Source organism: Bufo gargarizans, chromosome 11, assembly GCF_014858855.1.
Source record: "Bufo gargarizans isolate SCDJY-AF-19 chromosome 11, ASM1485885v1, whole genome shotgun sequence".
Taxonomy (NCBI): Eukaryota; Metazoa; Chordata; class Amphibia; order Anura; family Bufonidae; genus Bufo; species Bufo gargarizans.
In genome coordinates, this window is record NC_058090.1 from 71,765,334 (window position 1) to 71,780,921 (window position 15,588).

Consider the following 15,588-nt stretch of genomic DNA (forward strand, 5'->3'; position numbering starts at 1 on the left):
GTATTACAGAGCAGTACAGTGTATAGCGGATGTGTTTGGTATTACAGAGCAGTACAGTATATAGTGGATGTGTTTGGTATTACAGAGCAGTACAGTGTATAGCGGATGTGTTTGGTATTACAGAGCAGTACAGTGTATAGCGGATGTGTTTGGTATTACAGAGCAGTACAGTGTATAGTGGATGTGTTTGGTATTACAGAGCAGTACAGTGTATAGCGGATGTGTTTGGTATTACAGAGCAGTACAGTATATAGTGGATGTGTTTGATATTACAGAGCAGTACAGTGTATAGCGGATGTGTTTGGTATTACAGAGCAGTACAGTGTATAGAGAATGTGTTTGGTATTACAGAGCAGTACAGTATATAGTGAATGTGTTTGGTATTACAGAGCAGTACAGTGTATAGGGGATGTGTTTGGTATTACAGAGCAGTACAGTATATAGTGAGTGTGTTTGGTATTACAGAGAAGTAGAGTATATAGCGGATGTGTTTGGTATTACAGAGCAGTACAGTGTATAGAGGATGTGTTTGGTATTATAGAGCAGTACAGTGTATAGTGGATGTGTTTGGTATTACAGAGCAGTACAGTGTATAGCGGATGTGTTTGGTATTACAGAGCAGTACAGTGTATAGTGGATGTGTTTGGTATTACAGTGGGCGGGGAAGGGGATGGGCCGGCAGATCCGATACTACAAATGATTGTTAGTGATGATCTGGCATAGGCATTCTCAACCTGCGGCCCTCCAGCTGTTGTAAAACTACAACTCCCACAATTCCCTGCTGTAGGCTGATAGCTGTAGGCTTTTCGGGCATGCTGGGAGTTGTAGTTTTGCAACAGTTGGAGGGCCGCAGGTTGAGCATGCCTGATCTGGCAGATTATCTGCCTGTCTCACACAAGCTTAACACTGAAGCCTAGTAATTTCTATAGTTAGCGGCCACTCTTCTATGTGATAGGACATCTTGCCTATCATCAGGTCTAGCGCCATCATTAGGAGATGGACCTGTGCAGCAGTCAGTTATTTCTATAGAGAGCGGCCACTCGTGCATGTGATGGGACATCTTACCGATCATGAAATCTAGCGCCATCATCAGGAGAGAGATGGATCTGTGCGGCTGTCAGTCGTTACATATAGAATTATGATCACAGATATTACAGAGCAGTATAGTGTATAGAGGATGTGTTTGGTATTACAGAGCAGTACAGTGTATAGCGGATGTGTTTGGTATAACAGAGCAGTACAGTATATAGCGGATGTGTTTGGTATTACAGAGCAGTACAGTGTATAGCGGATGTGTTTGGTATTACAGAGCAGTACAGTGTATAGCGGATGTGTTTGGTATTACAGAGCAGTACAGTGTATAGCGGATGTGTTTGGTATTACAGAGCAGTACAGTGTATAGCAGATGTGTTTGGTATTACAGAGCAGTACAGTGTAGAGTGGATGTGTTTGGTATTACAGAGCAGTACAGTGTATAGCGGATGTGTTTGGTATTACAGAGCAGTACAGTGTATAGCGGATGTGTTTGGTATTACAGAGCAGTACAGTGTATAGCGGATGTGTTTGATATTACAGAGCAGTACAGTGTATAGCGGATGTGTTTGGTATTACAGAGCAGTACAGTGTATAGAGAATGTGTTTGGTATTACAGAGCAGTACAGTATATAGTGAATGTGTTTGGTATTACAGAGCAGTACAGTGTATAGGGGATGTGTTTGGTATTACAGAGCAGTACAGTATATAGTGAGTGTGTTTGGTATTACAGAGAAGTAGAGTATATAGCGGATGTGTTTGGTATTACAGAGCAGTACAGTGTATAGAGGATGTGTTTGGTATTATAGAGCAGTACAGTGTATAGTGGATGTGTTTGGTATTACAGAGCAGTACAGTGTATAGCGGATGTGTTTGGTATTACAGAGCAGTACAGTGTATAGTGGATGTGTTTGGTATTACAGTGGGCGGGGAAGGGGATGGGCCGGCAGATCCGATACTACAAATGATTGTTAGTGATGATCTGGCATAAAACGATACTACAAATGATTGTTAGTGATGATCTGGCATAGGCATTCTCAACCTGCGGCCCTCCAGCTGTTGTAAAACTACAACTCCCACAATTCCCTGCTGTAGGCTGATAGCTGTAGGCTTTTCGGGCATGCTGGGAGTTGTAGTTTTGCAACAGTTGGAGGGCCGCAGGTTGAGCATGCCTGATCTGGCAGATTATCTGCCTGTCTCACACAAGCTTAACACTGAAGCCTAGTCATTTCTATAGTTAGCGGCCACTCTTCTATGTGATAGGACATCTTGCCTATCATCAGGTCTAGCGCCATCATTAGGAGATGGACCTGTGCAGCAGTCAGTTATTTCTATAGAGAGCGGCCACTCGTGCATGTGATGGGACATCTTACCGATCATGAAATCTAGCGCCATCATCAGGAGAGAGATGGATCTGTGCGGCTGTCAGTCGTTACATATAGAATTATGATCACAGATATTACAGAGCAGTATAGTGTATAGAGGATGTGTTTGGTATTACAGAGCAGTACAGTGTATAGCGGATGTGTTTGGTATTACAGAGCAGTACAGTGTATAGTGGATGTGTTTGGTATTACAGAGCAGTACAGTATATAGAGGATGTGTTTGGTATTACAGAGCAGTACAGTGTATAGTGGATGTGTTTGGTATTACAGAGCAGTACAGTGTATAGTGGATGTGTTTGGTATTACAGAGCAGTACAGTATATAGTGAGTGTGTTTGGTATTACAGAGAAGTAGAGTATATAGCGGATGTGTTTGGTATTACAGAGCAGTACAGTGTATAGAGGATGTGTTTGGTATTATAGAGCAGTACAGTGTATAGTGGATGTGTTTGGTATTACAGAGCAGTACAGTGTATAGCGGATGTGTTTGGTATTACAGAGCAGTACAGTGTATAGTGGATGTGTTTGGTATTACAGTGGGCGGGGAAGGGGATGGGCCGGCAGATCCGTCTCATTTGCCATTTTCTATGCCTGTTTCAGCGGCTCAGAAGCAGTCTTATATTTAGAAACGGATTTACCGCCGGATTAGGGCTTTATTAATGCTAATAATAGAACCCAGAATTAGGGATTATTCTGGATTAGAGTGGTAATATACCTACTATATATGAAAAATGGAAGTCTTTGCGCACATATTTGATCATACATGTGTCGGGCCCATCTACCGGCGTCAAGGTGGCTTATGTAGATAGGTACCTAACACTAACCAGCCAGACCCTTATTTCTGATATTTGCGGACTCTATACTGACAGGGAATGTCCCACAGGATTGGCGCATGGCAAATATGGTGCCAATATTCAAAAAGGGTCCAAAAACAGAGCCTGGAAACTATAGGCCGGTAAGTTTAACATCTGTTGTGGGCAAACTCTTTGAAGGTTTTCTGAGAGATGCTATGTTAGAGCATCTCAACGGAAATAAGCAAATAACGGCATATCAGCATGGCTTCGTGAGGGATCGGTCATGTCAGACTAAATTAATCAGTTTCTATGAGGAGGTAAGTCCTAGACTTGACAGCGGCGAATCAATGGATGTCGTATATCTGGACTTCTCCAAAGCATTTGACACTGTACCACATAAAAGGTTAGTATATAAAATGAGAATGCTCGGACTGGGAGAACATGTCTGTATGTGGGTAAGTAACTGGCTGAGGGATAGAAAACAGAGGGTGGTTATTAACGGTAAATACTCAGATTGGGTCACTGTCACTAGTGGAGTACCTCAGGGGTCAGTATTGGGCCCTATTCTCTTCAATATATTTATTAATGATCTTGTAGAAGGCTTGCACAGTAAAATATCTATTTTTGCAGATGACACTAAACTGTGTAAAGTAATTAACACTGAAGAGGACAGTATACTACTACAGAGGGATCTGGATAGATTGGAGGCTTGGGCAGATAAGTGGCAGATGAGGTTTAACACTGACAAATGTAAAGTTATGCACATGGGAAGGAATAATGCAAGTCACCTGTATATACTAAATGATAAAACACTCGGTAACACTGACATGGAAAAGGATCTAGGAATTTTAATAAACAGCAAACTAAGCTGCAAAAAACAGCGTCAGGCAGCTGCTGCCAAGGCCAACAAGATAATGGGTTGCATCAGAAGGGGCATAGATGCCCGTGATGAGAACATAGTCCTACCACTTTACAAATCGCTAGTCAGACCACACATGGAGTACTGTGTACAGTTCTGGGCTCCTGTAAACAAGGCAGACATAGCAGAGCCGGAGAAGGTCCAGAGGAGGGCAACTAAAGTAATAACTGGAATGGGGCAACTACAGTACCCTGAAAGATTATCAAAATTAGGGTTATTCACTTTAGAAAAAATACGACTGAGGGGAGATCTAATTACTATGTATAAATATATCAGGGGACAGTACAGAGATCTATCCCATCAGCTATTTATCCCCAGGACTGTAACTATGACGAGGGGACATCCTCTGCGCCTGGAAGAAAGAAGGTTTGTACACAAACATAGAAAAGGATTCTTTATGGTAAGAGCAGTGAGAATATGGAGCTCTCTGCCTGAGGAGGTGGTGATGGTGAGTACAATAAAGGAATTCAAGAGGGGCCTGGATGTATTTCTGGAGTGTAATAATATTACAGGCTATAGCTACTAGAGAGGGGTCGTTGATCCAGGGAGTTATTCTGATTGCCTGATTGGAATCGGGAAGGAATTTTTTATTCCCCTAAAGTGGGGAAAATTGGCTTCTACCTCACAGGTTATTTTTTTTTTGCCTTCCTCTGGATCAACTTGCAGGGTGACAGGCCGAACTGGATGGACAAATGTATTTTTTTGGCCTTATCTACTATGTTACTATGTTACTAACAGAACTGCCTCTCCTGGAAGAAATGCGTGTAAAATGCTAGTCTTAATAAATTGGCGCCTAAGTGCTCACCTAGCACCGCTGTCTCTTTAAGCACCTGATAGGCAGGGTGTCGGGGGTGCCCCCACCAGTCAGATATTGTTCCTGAGGACAAGCCATCAATATCAAAGTACCAGAGAACTAATTTACAATGTAGATACTTTTCAGCAGTTCTCTCCTATGACCGGGACCACATCACTGAAAATCAGACTTACCGTATTTGACAATTTATAAGACGCCCTTTTAGTAAACAAAAATCTTGCTAAAAGTGTGTTATAAACAGCAGTCAGGGGGATCCAGCATGGCCAGACCCCTGACTGCTTCATTAGTGATCAGGCAGAGCGCACATACAGATCTGCCTGAACAGTGAGAGAGCAGTCAGGCAGGAGAACCATCCATTCAGCGCATGGGGGAGGAAGGTCCTACGCTGTACTGAAAGTAGATGAAAACTACAGCTTAAGGACCTTTGATGATGTCATCAATTGGAGGAGCCAGAGCAGGAAGACTGTACAGCCGACACTGGTGTAGGGAGATGTGAGTTTTTACTAAAGATGCTAAGTGTGTATGTGTAGCAGAGCTGTGTGTGGGTAGCAGAGCTGTATGTGTGTGATAGAGCTATTTGTCAGTAACACAACTGTATGTGTGTAGCAGAGCTGTATGGGTATAGCAGAACAGTATGTATGTATGTTGCAGAGCTGTATGTATGTAACAGATATGTATGGGTGTAGCAGGCTGCACATGAGTATGGCAGTGCTGTGTGTGTATAGCAGAGCTGTATGTGAGTATGGCGGTGCTGTGTGTATAGCAGATCTGTATAGGTATAACAAAACAGTATGTATGTAGCAGAGCTGTATGTATGTAACAGACATTTATGGGTGTAGCAGGCTGTATGTGTGTATGGCAGTGCTGAGTGTGTATAGCAGTGCTGTCTGTGTACCAGAACTGTGTGTGTCGCACACAAATACTTAAACATAACCTAGCAGAAGAAGAAGTGTGGCTGTTCACCACAGAGCAGTGACAGGAATAGAGTTGCCAGGGTATTGAAGTATCGATACCCAATCGATACTTTTAGACCTGGATCGATACGACACTGGGTCTTATTATTTAACAATACTAGGCTGCGCTGTTATCTGTTAGAGAACATGGAGCTCCCTGCTCTCAGCGCGCACCATGTTCTATTCAGCAGCACAGTGGAGAAGGAGGGACTCTCTCCCTCCCTCCCCCTGTGACGCGGCTGCCTAGGGAGGGGGAGGTTCTAACAAGCCTCCCAGGGCTGACTCAGCCCTGCACACAGTACAGAGGAGAAGGAGGCCAGTGTGTGTGATGTCTGAGGACAAAGCTGCACCTCAGCAGCCATCTTGTAGTGTTACAAAAACTCCAAAGTTTGGGTACTTTCACACTTGTGGTAAACGTTTCCAGCATTAAGTTCCGTCCTAGGGGCTCAATACCAGAAAAAAACTGATCGATTTTATCCTAATGCATTCTGAATTGAGAGAAATCCATTCAGTATACATCAGGATGTCTTCAGTTCATTCACCATACGTTTTTTGACAGAGAAAATGCTGCAGCATGCTGCAGTTTTATCTCCGGCGAAAATTCTGGAACACTTGCCGGAATGCCGGATCCGTCACTAATTTCCATTTAAATGTATAAGTGCCGGATCCGGCATTAAAATTACCACATTGACGAATCCGGTCTTCTGGTCTGCGAATGCGCAGACCTTTAAATATGTGAAAATAACATGACAACCGGAGAGACGAATCAGTTATTGCAATGCATTTGTAAGATGGGTCCACATCCGGATCTGTCTAAAAATGCTGTCTGTTTGTATCCTGATTGCCGGATTCCTCTGTCTCAAGTGTGAAAGTACCCTTAGTTCCATGTACCAGCCCATAGAAGGGAAAGATTACAGAAGAACTAGGCAACTCAGAGAGGGAGTGAGAATATTGGCAAAGGAAGGTAACGGTCGTTTATCAGGCTCTAGTCTCCTTTGCATTAAGTAGAGAGATTCTAAGCTACAAGCTGCCCGCCATAACCAAGGACAGAAAGGCCATCTGTCAGAATATAGTATTCCTAGAGAGGATACAGAGGTATATCATTATACAGTACAGCAGACATAGTCGATCCCTCCAGCCTGAGAAACAAGGGAGAAAGAGTGATCATCATAGAAAACTACCCCTTATGCAACTTCTGGGAACTAATTTAAATTAGTGTTGATCGCGAATATTCTAATCACAAATTTTTATCGTGAATATTGGCACTTCGAAAATTTGTGAATATCTAGAATATAGTGCTATATATTCATAATCGGGAATATTCTAGTTTTTTTTCAGCAGTACCCATGATCCCTCACTGCTTCTTAGTTGTGGGCCAGTGAGAAGGCTGCAATATCTTTGACTTTAGAAGTAGTGTTGATTGCGAATTTTCACAATCAAGAAAATAATGACTGGAGATCACGAATTCTCAAATTTATGGCGAATATTCACCCAAAAATTTGCAAAATATTGCGAATTCGAATATTGCTCATTCCGCTCATCACTAATCTAAATCACTGTAAAAGCTGCCTTGCTGTAAATGACATTTGCATACATTGATGACCTTTGGATCAGCTTCAGTAACGTACTGGTAGTTTGTTAAGAAACTTGGTCTCCTTATTCCACATCATCTCCTAATTGCACCTCACGGTGCTGGAGTCATGAACACATGGACCCAGCCACCAAAGCACCCTAAGCATCCCCATTACCATCAAGGGCACCTCAACTTCCATCTGGATGGTGTTCCCTGCAATAGAGAGTGCCCCGGAGGATTTAGTGCTGTCTTGGTGGCAGGGGCAGTTCCAATCGGAGCCCCAGCAGTGTAATCGCGGGGCTCTGATCGGTTACCATGGCAGCCAGGACGCTACTGAAGCCCTGCATGGTAAGCTCCCTGCTGCCGTGTGCACAAAGCCCAGGGCAGCAGGGAGAGTGTAAGATCCTATTCACTCTAATAGAGCTCTATTAGGGGGAATAGGACAAGGGTTCTAGCCCTAAGGGGGCTAATCGTTATTAAGTAAAAAGTAAAAAAAAAAAAAGTTAAAAAAACACCAAACTATTAAGTTTAAATCACCCACTTTCCCAATTTTACATATAAAATATATAAACAATAAAAAAATATACATGCTACATATCGCCATGCCCAAAAAAGTGCAAACTATTAAAATATAAAAAAATATCTCCTATGCAGTGAACGCCGTAACAGGAAAAAAAAAAATCAAAACCGCACGATTCGCTGTTTTTTGTCACCTTGTCCCCCCAAACAATAGGAAAGGACGGTTCTATTATGGGCCGGACGTTCCATAAAATTTGGAATGTATGCGGCTTTTTTGGTGTTTTTTTTTTTGCATGGTATTGGATGCAATATACGAGTATCGCAATACTTTTTTATGGTATCGAAATTTAATCAAAATTTTGGTATTGTGACAACGCTAGTCAGTAGTTTATCTCATAGACATTACAATGGTGCAGAGTATAAAATAGAATAAAATCCATGTATAAATTGTGCCCCACATGTCTCAGTCCTGTACACATCTCTTATACTCACTGTAATGTCTTTGCTGCAGGCTGGACTGGACCTGGTGCATTAGTCAGATATTAGTAGAGACGGCACATTTTAAAGAGCATGTGACGAGGGTACCCCAAGTAGAGTCCCCTTTTTAAATACACACACATTCACAGGCCTGGGGGCCCCCTTTATTCTGCTTTAAAAGAGAAATATTCCCTTGCTTGGAGCCGTGTTCTAGTAATTGAAAATGACACTTCCCTGTCATAAAGATAAGGATGGGAGCTTCAAAAGCACCCCTGCCGAGGCTCATCATAAAATACTGGATCCTGGGATAACATTAGCCAGACATTTTGAATACAGTCACAGCAGGGAACTAGAGAGAGCTGTGAAAGCGACCTATTGAACCTTTGAGGGACTCAAACATAGTCATTTTTCATATCTCTGGTCGTAGGCATATTCTGCACTGGCTAAGGCCGGATTCAACCTCCGTGGACCAGTGCTATCACGGAGATATCAAACAGTATGTTCTTGTGCCTTGGAAGGCTGAAAAGCCAGCTTTAAGCCGTCCTGGAGAACCACAAGCCCCAGCAGAGTCAAGTTTGGTCTTGTTAGACTTGTAAAATCATAAGGGTTATTAATACCTGAATGCCATAGCTGTATTTAGTGGTTCCACAGAACTGTGGGCTCAGCCAGAATAAGGACATTCTGGGCTGACCTTAGCTGGGTCATAAACCTTGCTGACACCTTCTCGACCCTGCCAACACGTTTGTACCATTGGTGGGCAGAATTGCTGGCACCTCTTGTTTTAGAACTGTTATAAGATGCTGTCAGGGCATTGTATGGCAACCCTGCCTTGCCTTAACACCTGGATTTGTATCGCATTCTGAATGTCATGGCTCAGGGTCCTCTGATATTATACCAATCGGATTGCACAACGGCTTCAAGGACTGAAACAGAGGAACTTAAGTATACCTTTCATCCATTATCCCTTTTATTTTAACTGTCGTGAATTAGTATTACCTTGAAATATTATTTTCTAGAATAGTCAGTTTTTCTGTAAATGTATATATGTACTGTTTTTCCGTTTAACTTTTATTAAAAGATTGAAAAATCTTATTTGTTAAGTCTTCCGTGTTCTAAGCAAACAAATTAACTAATCCAGTCTCTGAAGAGAGTAACGTTACCATTTTGTGTGAGAGGTCATTTTGATTGTTGCTTGGCTGAAAGATTGCAATCGGTCAGCAAGCGGTAGCTGGTTCAATCCCTGCTCTGCGTGAGGGTGAGTGACCGGTAGTCGGTTCGTGTGCCGTTAAAAACACGTGGTGGCAGTATACCGAATTGTATCTACAAAGGGTTAACCGGAAATTAACCACCCCTTGTCACATGAGGTATCAGTCTGTGTACAGGTACGTTTGTGACAGAGCAGTCAGCAGGTTATCTCATAGACATAACACTGTTGTAGAGCATAAAATAGAATAAAATCCATGTATAACTCAGTCCTGTACACATCTCTTATACTCACTCTAATTCCTTTATCCTGCAGGCCGGACTGGACAGAGCCTCCATCAAGTCACTGAAGTGAGGACCAGGCAGACAGTTACTAGACAGGTCGAGTATCTTCAGGGACCGGTTATTCCTTATTCCAGATGCCAACTGGATGCAGGAAGTGTCTGGTAGACGATTATTACGCAAACTGTAGGAATAAGATGAGATGTGGGTGAGGCGTCCACAGAGCGTTAGTATAAAATCTGTAGATTGTGACTGTGGAGAGAAAATGTCCCCGACTGTTAGTAAAATCCATAAATGTCATCACTAGAAGCCGCCTCTTGTGTGTGGTGGATGTCAGGAATGGCGGCAGCTATATGAGATGTCCATGTCCTAGAAATCCAGAACCCCTGAGTAATGTCCTCTCTTTATGGCATGTTCACATGTGGCTAGGGTTGCCAACCGGCCGGTAAAGCACCAGCCAAGTTGGTAAATAAGTGCCCATGCCAGTAATTTATTTCTACTGCCAATAATAATTGCCGGTATTTTCCTATATGGACTGTTACTAATGAATGCTTCCATTGTGGAGCGCTTATTTTTTATTTTTTTTTCAATTACATTTTTTATTGTAATTTTTTACTTCATATAACAATATATAACATCTTTAAAAAACAGTCATATATCAATATTACAACAATCTTTAGATACATAACATTATATTCCCCTCCCCTCCCCCATCCATTATCTGCTCAAAAGAAAGAAAAAGAAAAAGAAGATTTTTTTCCCCCTCCTATCTCTGTCCCCTCTATCGTGCCTACTCCCCTCGGCTTCACCTGCAAAACCCATCATCTCCCAGAAGGAAGCTATATTAGCCATTTCTGCCATATTCTGGCAAATCTATGTTTTTTCTTGGTATTTATCAGATGGAATTCTTCTCTGGCAAGTGAGGATCTAGTGATCTTCTCCTATTCCCTAACCGTGGGAACTGCACTACCTCCCTAATGTCCAACAATACACTTCCTAGCTTGAAAAAGGAGTTTGGAAGCAATTTCACGATGTTGTGGGGTTTTCTATTTTATCCATCACCCCCAGTATACATGTCTCAAAAGAGCCAGGGATGTTAAACCGATGGTATTGCTCTATTCTGTCATTGACCTTACCCCAGAACTCTTGAATCTTTTTGCATGTCCAGAGTATGTGGACATCATCCACCCCTTCCTCCCCACATTTTAAACAACTAAACACTTTGGTTTTATAGCACTTCATTAATATCCTAGGGGAGTAGTAAAGGCAGATATATTAAATTGGGTAATCCTATGGGAAAAATTCTTCGAAACTCAATTTTTTTCCTTTATAGGCAATTCCCAAAACTCTTCTTGCTGAGGGTTTATAGCGTCTTTCCATTTATACATTAAACTGTTTACTGCTTTTTTCTTGGTCTTTTGATGAAGCAAGCATTCATAAGTTTTCGAAATAAATGTCCCCCTGATCACTAATGGCTGTGGGAGGGTATCAATTTGTGTGCCTTTTCACAACCAAGTTCGCAGTGCTTGTTTCAGCTCTAAGCTACCCAGATCAAGCTCCTTTTTAAGGTCTTCATATGGTATTATGTCCCCCTGTCTCCATACCTGACCCAGTTTATGGACTCCATGTTTCCACCAAATTTTCAGCTCAATTAGTTTTAGTTCTGTAAGGTGGATATTATCCCACAATAAGGTATCAACATGGATTCCAGACTGGGACCACAACCCTCTTGCTTCCTTCCAAACCCTATCCATCAATTCAAATATCGGAATCTTATTACTTCCCTGTTGTAACAAAACTCCCGCTTCTATTATTTGGAAAATATTACTATTTTCTAACCGATAGTTTATCCCTGTAGTCATAGCCTTACATCTTGTCGTGTTACTCCACATTATCATGTTTTTTATGTGGCCAGCAACAAAATAGAGTTCCAGATCTGGGACGGATAAACCGGCCTCCCTCTCATTGATGTACAGTATTTGTGCTTTTATCCTTGGTTTTTTCCCTCTCCATATAAAATCCATTAAGAGACTAGCTATTGTTTTAAAATGCTTTTTTGGGGGATTATTACCGGAGAATTCCATAATATATAATTCAGGGAGGGTAATAGGCACATTTTAATCAGAGAGATCCTTCCTGCCATTGAGACATATAGTCTTTTCCATATGCCTATTTTCTTGTATTTTAGTGGCCACATTCAACTGAATATAGTCCTTGGGATTTGGAGTTATTTGAATACCCAGATACTTGACAGGTTCGTTAATCTTCTTGATTTCCAATGCTCTTGGTAAAAATCATTCAGAGGATCAAGCGGGATACAGGCTGATTTAGACCAATTTATTTTGAGCCCAGCATATTTACCATATTGGTCAAAAACCTGAAAAAGCTTCACTAGCGATCTATGAGAACCTACAAACAGCATAATATCATCTGCATACAATGCAATTTTTTCCTCATATTCACCAATCCTGAATCCCACAATTTCTTCATCTTGTCTGATCATATCAGCTAACAGCTCTATAGCTATAGCAAACAGCAGAGGGGAGAGGGGACATCCCTGTATAACCCCCCTGCCGATGTTTATGCTGTCAGAGTATTCCCCATTTAATGTCACTTTTGCTGAGATTTCAGTGTATAACAATCTTACCCATGATATAAAATTGTCACCAAATCCCATCTTCATCAATACTGTAATCAAGAAGGGCCATTCTATAGTATCAAACGCCTTTGAGGCGTCTATAGTAACAATCAATCGTTCACCACAATTTGTGGGTTCACAAAATATCGCATTATATTGTCAGTTGTAGTTTTACCTGCCATAAATCCCGTCTGATCCTCATGAACAAGTCCCCGGACCACACCTCTAAGTCTAGTTGCCAATATCTTAGCCAATATTTTATCGGTATTAATTAATGAGATGGGGCGATACGAAGCCGGATCTTTCTCAGGTTTTAAAATCAGTGTAATCAAGGCTTCCCTTGATGATTCCGGAAATTTCCTCATCGTCCTCGTCCCCTCCCACATCCCCAACAATTTCAGGATTAATATCTGCCTATATTGAGCATAGACTTCGAATGGAATACTGTCTATACCTGGGGCTCTATTCTTTGTAATCCCAGAAAGTACTTTATCCACTTCCAAGGCAATTAAAGGGGCTTCCAAAGTTTTACATTGCTCTGTTGTTAACTTAGATATGCTAATCCCCTCCAAAAACTGTTGTATTTGGGTCAAGTTCTTATTTATCTTGCTTCTATTTATATCTTTAAAATATTCTTTAAGCAGTTCTAATTTGGACGCTTGTTCGCTAATTTTGTGTCCTGTTTTATCTACCAACCCATGGATATCGTTTTTTTTTTTTCTGGGTCGCTACCAAAGCTGCCAGCCTTTTACCCGGAATATGAGCGTAAATATAATTATCTCTCACATAATTTTCTTTTTGTTGTTCCGCTACTAAAATCCGCTCATCTTCCAGTTTCAACACTTTCTCTATCCACTCTTCAAAGTTTATATCTATGGGTTTTTCAATATACTTTTTTTCATATTTTTCTGCCTCTTTTTCCAAATCCATTATTTTTTTCTTAATTTCTTCTTATATATTGCTGTATATTTTAAAAATATCCCTCCAATATAGGCCTTTGCGGCCTCCCAAACTATATTATTTACCACTGACCCCTCATTTAAGTAAAAAACTCCATTATCTCTTTCAAAATCCTATTGTGTACACCTAATATATTTATCCACCCTATATTTATGTGCATCCCACTTTTTTTTTTTATCGTGTTTAAACTTATAATAATAGGATTGTGGTCTGAAATCCCACGCTGTCCGTATTTAACCTGTTCAATCTCAAACGATCCTTTGTTATTAGTGAACACTAAATCTATCCGTGATAAACTCCAATGAGTCTTTGAAAAACATGAATATTTTTTTGTTTTAGGGTGCATTACCCTCCATATATCAATCCAACCCATTTCTTCAGTGATGTTTTTAAACTTAGAACCCGTGGAGAAAATTTGTGTACTACCGACTCTACATCTATCTATTTTACTATCCATAACATTATTAAAATCATCCATTACTAAAAAGCGCAAAATCATGGATTTTTAGTGAAACCTCCATTTTAAAGGGCTTCTGTCACCCCACTAAACAGTTTTTTTTTCCCCTACACTGCGATTTATGCCTACATAATCTAATTAATCAGTTCGGTTCAGTAGATTGTGTTAAAAAAATGCTTTTAAAATATGCAAATTACCTTACTACCAGCAAGTAGGGCGGCTACTTGCTGGTAGCAGCCGCATACTCCGATCCTAAAGACGCCCCCTCCGCATTGTGATTGACAGGGCCAGGGAACGGGATCGTTCTCTGCTAGCCCTGTTTGCATTCAAAATCTCGCGCCTGCGCCGTAACGGTATTCAGTCGGCGCAGGCGCACTGAGAGGCGGCCGCTCGCTCGGCCGCTCCATCCTCAATGCGCCTGCGCCGATGACGTCACAGCGAGCGGCCGAGTTTTACACAATGATTTCATTTTTGAAGCAAAATAAATCATGTTTTTGTGTTTCCATAGTCTGAGAGACATAATTTTTTCAGTTTTTGGGCGATAACCTTGGGTAGGATATGATTTTTGCGGGATGAGATGACGGTTTTATTGGCACTATTTTGGGGTGCGTGTGACTTTTTGATCGCTTGCTATTACACTTTTTGTGATGTAAGGTGACAAAAAAATTGTTTATTTAGCACAGTTTTTATTTTAAATTTTTTACGGTGTTCATCTGAGGGGTTAGGTCATGTGATATTTTTATAGAGCCGGTCGATACGGACGCGGCGATACCTAATATGTATACTTTTTTTTATTTATGTAAGTTTTACACAATAATATCATATCATCAAAAAAAAAAAATCATGTTTTAGTGTCTCCCTATTCTGAGAGCCATAGTTTTTTCAGTTATTGGGCGATTATCTTAGGTAGGGTCTCATTTTTTGTGGGATGAGATGACGGTTTGATTGGCACTATTTTGGGGTGCGTGTGCCTTTTTAATCGCTTGCTATTACACTTTTTGTGATGCAAGGTGACAAAAAATTGTTTATTTAGCACAGTTTTTATTTTTTATGGTGTTCATCTGAGGGGTTAGGTCATGTGATATTTTTATAGAGCCGGTCGATACGAACACAGCGATACCAAATATGTATACTTTTTATTTATTTATGTAAGTTTTACACAATAACAGCTTTTTTAAAACAAAAAAATGATGTTTTAGTGTCTCCATATTCTGAGCCATATTTATTTTTATTTTTGGGGGCGATTTTCTCAGGTTGGGGCTCATTTTTTGCAGGATGAGGTGACGGTTAGATTGGTACTATTTTGGTGGGCAAACGCCTTTTTGATCGCTTGCTGTTGTACTTTTTGTGATGTAAGGTGACAAAAAAATTGTTTATTTAGCTGGATCTCACAGGCTCGTCACCGGAAGGCAGCGCGATGCCTTCTTTAGGCATCGTGCTGCCTTCCATGCTATCGGGTCCCCCCTACAGCCACATGGGGAACCGATGGCACTGCCACACGCCCCCGCAGACCGCAGGTAAAGCCGCAAACCCCAGGTCTGAATTGACCTGCGGTTTGCAGCGATCGCCGACACGGGGGGGGG